Genomic DNA, 6,052 nt, shown 5'->3' on the forward strand with positions numbered 1-6,052 from the left:
TAATAAGGCTAAATATATCTGGAAAATGTATTATGTTAATCAGCAATAGCAGAGTGGAAGAGCCTGTTTCAGATTCTGTGTCTTCCTCTCTCTCTGACCCTCCCCTGCTCATGCTGTCTCTCTCTCAGAAATAAATAAAACGTTAAAAAAATTTAAAATACCACCACTTTGCAATTACTGATGAGATAATAGACCTAAGCAATGATCATCAATGAACACAGAACCTATTAGATGAAAGGCAGGTGGAAAAATTCATGATAGGTGAATCAGGATGACAACATTTGAACCACTGATTAATTTTTAATATTAGAAGTATATACATGTCTCCTGATACCCAACAGGAAGTAAAGAGTATTGCATATAAAGTCTTCCTTCCAAAAATAAACTTGAACCTAAAACTATTCAAGCTTTTTGCTCTAACTACCAGTTTTTAGGAAGCTTGGAGATGGGAGAAATGAGGATACAATCAGCAAATGAAGCATGAAGAATAACCTGGTTTTCTAGGCCATGCACATGTTCTAAAATTTAAAAAGACTGAAAGACAATCACATGTGATGGGAAGGTCTTTCCAATATCTGGATTCAAATAAGTAACTGTAAATTTTGAACAGGATCTGGGTAGGATATATTAATGAGCTGCTGTTAATTTTATTAAACATGATAATGGTATTAAAGTTGTGGCTTCTCCTCTACCCTCATCACCCGTCCGGACTTCTCCATGATCTTCCCTTTAAAGCTTAGTGTTCTGGGGCACCTGAGTGTCTCAGTGAGTTAAGCGTCCTACTTTGGCTCAGGTGATGATCTCCTGGTTCCTGAGTTTGAGCCCAGCATCTGGTTCTCTGTTGTCAGCACAGAGCCCTCTCCAGATCCTCTGTCCCCCTCTCCCTACTCCCTCCCCTGCGTGTGCACTCGCATGTGCTCTGCTCTCTCTCAAAAATAAACATTAAAAAAATAAAGATTAGTGTTCTGACCATCCCATCCCCTTGGTCTATTTTTGTCTTCACACTTGCTTACTAAGAATTCTTATTGATTCCCAAATTTGATGAGGTTTCTGAACCTCCATCTCCACCCAGAACCTCTCTCCTGATGCTACCAGATCCACCAACTATGAAGTCCTCAAGGTATCAGAAATTCTTCAGGTTTCAGTCTCCACTCAGTGTCTCATTCTTTCCATTTAACTTGCTTTCCAGAACAGAGAACCAAAATAATAACCCTGAAGCATCTTCTTTAACTCCTTTCTACCAGTTCAACATACCTGGTTGAATACTGAGGCACCTAACAACTTTTGCAGGAGGGTGCTCACCAACTTTGAATAAAAAGGATGTAGTTTTTTTTTTAGATTAAAAAAAATTTTAATGTTTTATTTATTTCTGAGAGAGACAGCATGAGCAGAGGACGGTCAGAGAGAGAGGGAGATACAGAATCTGAAGCAGGATCCAGGCTCTGAGCTGCTAGCACAGAGCCTGACGTGGGGCTCGAACCCACAAACCATGAGATCACGACCTGAGCCGAAGTTGGACGTCCAACTGACTGAGCCACCCAGGCACCCCAAAATGGTAGTATTTTAATTCCACCTTTTATTTTTTTATTCACTATCATTGGCTTGAGTTCTAAATAGGTGCTTTCCTTATCCTGATTATCCCAAAATAGAGTTTCTACAAGAAATGTCGTATAAATACTTGATCCTTCCCATTATCTATCAATTTTCAGCATAATGAGTGCCTTGTCAGCTTCCAAAGTGACTAAATCTGTTGGAATTTGGGAGAATTTGGGATTTGGCTGTGGACAGTCATTATGTTGATGAGTGGTATAGTCCTTTGTTTATTTAGGTCCTCTTTTATATTTTAAAGTAAACTTTTATCATTTTATTCTAATTGGTCTAGATTTATTACTTTGTGTTTTTTGTTACTTGAGATTTTCTTTAAATTGTTGTTTCTGTTTATCATTTTCCACTAGTGCACTATTGATTTCGGCATGTTGTTCTTATATCTGATAAACTTGCTAACTCTCTCATTAGTACTAATAGTTTTAATAAATTTATTTATTTCTCTCAAAAATCATATCATCTGCTAGTAATGACAGATTTTTCCCTTCATTGTCAGGCTTTGACCTGACATGGTGAAAGCTGGTTAGTCTTTGTAAGGTTGTTAGCTTTGCAGCGGTTGCTGGAACTTGAAGACCTCAAGGCAGACAGTTGGAAGGAAAGGGAAGATGATATAAAGCAGGGAGAGCAGGGACACACAAGGATGTGGACTAGAGCCTATGTCAGTCTCTCAGCACCCGTGACGGGGGTGTCCTGCAGGAGAAACTGGCACGCTACTTCACAGAGTTAAACATGCTCCCGTGCCCACAGGGCCATGGTTCCAAATTGTAGTTCCAACTACAGGGCGTCTGGAGAAATTCCCTACTGAGGGTTGCACCATCAGCAACCAGGCAGGGACTATGTTTTGGAAGGCACAATTGGAGCACCAGAGCGGGCTCCCCCTGGGGCGCCATGTGCCCTCACCAAATACCATATTCACCAGATCAGCCTTGGACTTGGACCAGATTCTCAAAATCTTCCGGTTCTAATGAGCTCTGAGGAATCTTAATTTGTTCTGGCCGCTTTCCTCCACCGGCGTCAGGATCATGCATGAATCCTGCTACTTAGGGATGCAACCCAGATGGTAAGACAAGGTTCTGCCAGCCCCATCCAGGCCAGCTGCAGGGGCATCTTCCTGCTTCTGCTCTGTGTGCATCTATCAATCTCTGCTGCTGGCATCTGCCTCCAAGCCCGGGGAAAACTCCCAGTCCTTCTCCCAGGCCTTTCTCCAAGGGGCCCGCTTGCCCCTCCTAGTTTTCCCAGAAAGATTATCCCTGAGCAATGGCTGCCTCAGTTTGGGGGGCAGGGAAGTGAGCACAAAGGGGTTCTCCCCTGCACTCTAGAGGGTGAGCCCAGTCTTTCCAGGACGTGAGTCCAATTTCTCACTGGCCAAGGAGAGGATCCCCTAGGGAGAAAAGAGATCCACTTGGGAGAAAACTTGCCTAGGGAAAAAAGTGACCCAATGAGGCCCTTTCGGGTTGTAGCTAAAGGACACTAACTTCTGAGATGTTCAAGCTGGGGATGTATCTGGGGGCTCCATCACTGAGGATCCCCATAAGGTAACAGCATGCTATCTATCCATACCAGGAAACTGGAAGAAGTTATCTACCTTATGTGCCAATGGTTCAGATCACCATAATCCACATGAAGAATTCATTAGAAGTGTATAAATGCTGGGTAAAATAGAAATATTCCTTGTCTTTCCTACATCAGTGTGATAAAATGTCTGAATTGGGTTGAGTGGTTAAATGTTTATTGCTTCAGAGATGTGCCTAAATCATGGCTTCCTGAAGGTATGTTCTACACAGCTGAAGATTCACATTTCCCCTTCTTTCCTCCCTTCCTCCCTCCCTTCCTCCATTCCTTCCTTCCTCCCTCCCTCCCTTGCTTCATTGCTTCCTTCCTTCCTTCCTTCTTTCCTTCCTTCCTTTTTTCTTTCTTTCTTGTTAGGATAAGAGGGATTGGGCTAGAAGCAGAGAATTGACAAAGCCTCTTTGGAAGCCTTGTCCTAAGGGATCTTGAGGACTTTGTGACAGCCTAACACTATTTCCCTTGCCCCTATCACTTTTCCCCTACCTCATGTTTAATTCTCATGCCAAATATGCATTTTATATTACTTTCCCTCTTGGTGTAATACAAAATTCCAACAATTTAATACTTAATTTACACAAGTTATTTATGCCCTATTTTACTCTGTCCTGGAGTTGGGGGGAGGGCAGCTCTTTTTCTAAAGGCATGTGTTCACTTCATGGTTCATTTATTTCCTCCCATTTTTAAAGACTGAATGCATTTAACATAACTCTAGAGTGCATATCTGAACATGTATCATTAAGCTTCACATATAAAATATAATTTAGATATTATTTATAATTTAAATTCAATACGCAAACTATTCATCAAGTACGAAGGAAAATTAAAAACACTAAATATGAAAGACCTCAAAAATTGACAGGCTGAAAAAGCATTCATCACTCACCCTGCAAAAGTCCCTCTAAAATGACAGGAAATAGATTACTGAAAGACATAAATGCATAAGAATAAAGAATGGGCAGGATGAAGGAAGCTAAAAACAAACAAACAAAAAAAACCCAAAAAACTAGAAGCTAGAAAGTAAATGACAGTGAGGTATTCAGTTAAGACCAGAGAAAGCTGGGGCACCTATGTCGCTCATTCAGGTAAGCGTCCAACTCTTGATTTTGGCTCAGGTCATGATCTCAAAGTTTGTGAGTTCAAGTCCCACATCAGGCTCTGTGCTGACAGTGTGGAGCCTGCTTGGAATTCTCTCTCTTTCTCCTTGAAAAAATAAACAAAAAAAATTTGTTAAAAAAAAATATGACCAGAGAAAGCTGTAGAATCTCATTCTACCTCAGAAATGAGAAGGACAAGGTAGAAGAATTAGTTGAAAGTTTATATAAGAGGCAGAAGGATTAGCCCCCCTCCCACCATTCTGTTCCCGACACCGAGAGAAGGCCTGTCTGAAAAAGACTGGTAGATCCAGAAAGGTCTGGACTCTGGCCACCAGATGCTATTAGAGCTAAGAGGTGCAACAGCTCACAGGGAGATTAATATAACTCCTCTGTCCCTGCTGGCTCACATAATCCTGGGACACAGGTTTACATCTTCTAGGCAGAAATGTGGATAATTCTCAGGTAAAACTGATTAGTTCAAGAAACACAAACATAAAACCCTGATACTGAGAAAGAAGGGCTTGCCTACTGAGTTTCCTATGCAAGCAATTCTTAGGAACAACTCCCCATTCTAGAGACAGGGAATGGTGATGGGTCAGTAATGTTTTAATTTGCCCTCCAAACTATTGAGATAGCTTATTTTTACAGTGAAGGCCTTGAGTAAACTCCTGATCACAAAGCTGCCAATCAAGTGTTTTTAGAGATCAACTCTAAAATGGGAACAGTCGGTTGAGGGTCTGACTTCGGCTCAGGTCATGATCTCATGGTTCATTAAGTTTGAGCCCCACGTTGGGCTCTGTGCTGACAGCTCAGAACCGGGAGCCTGCTTCAGGTTCCGTGTCTCCCGCTCTCCTTGCCCCTCCCCCACACTCTTGAGCGTGCGTGCCTGTGTGTGCTCTCTCTCTCTGTCTCAAAAATAAACATTAAAAAAAATTTTTCAAATGGGTACAACCATATATAATGAGCAATGTTCCCACAAAATCTCTAACAAAGAAGAGAGAAGAGAAAAATAAACAATGTAGTAAACAGAAAAAAATCTGACAAGGCATTCATATCTCCTGAAAGATAAAACATTAATTCATGAAAAAACAGATCATAAAAAGAATATTCAAAGACTAAAAGAGGTTTATCAAAGAGGAAAGAAAATATAAGAAAAATATGGGAAGAGTCTAGAAGATCCATCATAGAATGTAGCAATCAACTAACAGATTTCAGAAAATAATACAGAAAATGCTAAGGAGGAAATTGCCAGACATAGTTCAGAAAACTTCCCAAAACTGAAAGAGTCCGTGTTTTCAGATGGAGACGGCACACCGACTGATCAACATAATGGATAAAAGAAAATTACACAGGCACTCCATCAGAACACTAAAGGACAAAGAGAAGGTCCAAGACACAGACAGAGACAGAACAAGAAAATGACACACAAAAGGAATGGGAACCTAGTCTGTGTAATATTGTAATGGCAGATATCATACATCTGTTAATATGCATAGGTTTAAGTTTTTCAAAATAATAAGTTGGTGGGAAAGGAATACAATAAAATACAAGTAATATTATAAAAAGTAAAAGCAAAAATTCCCAGATACTTGTATATACATTTGTTTCAATGGAAGGATAATCCAAAAATGAATGACAGTCAACTATATTGTGAAGGAGAAGACAGGAGAAACAAGAGGGGACTAAAAACTAGATTTTTCTGGATGTACATTTTTCCATACTGTTTTAAAAATATACTTTGTAAGGGGCACCTGGGTGGCTTAGTCGGTTAAGCGTCGACTTTC

This window comes from Crocuta crocuta, unplaced genomic scaffold (genome assembly GCF_008692635.1).
Source record: "Crocuta crocuta isolate KB4526 unplaced genomic scaffold, BGI_CrCroc_1.0 scaffold270, whole genome shotgun sequence".
Taxonomy (NCBI): Eukaryota; Metazoa; Chordata; class Mammalia; order Carnivora; family Hyaenidae; genus Crocuta; species Crocuta crocuta.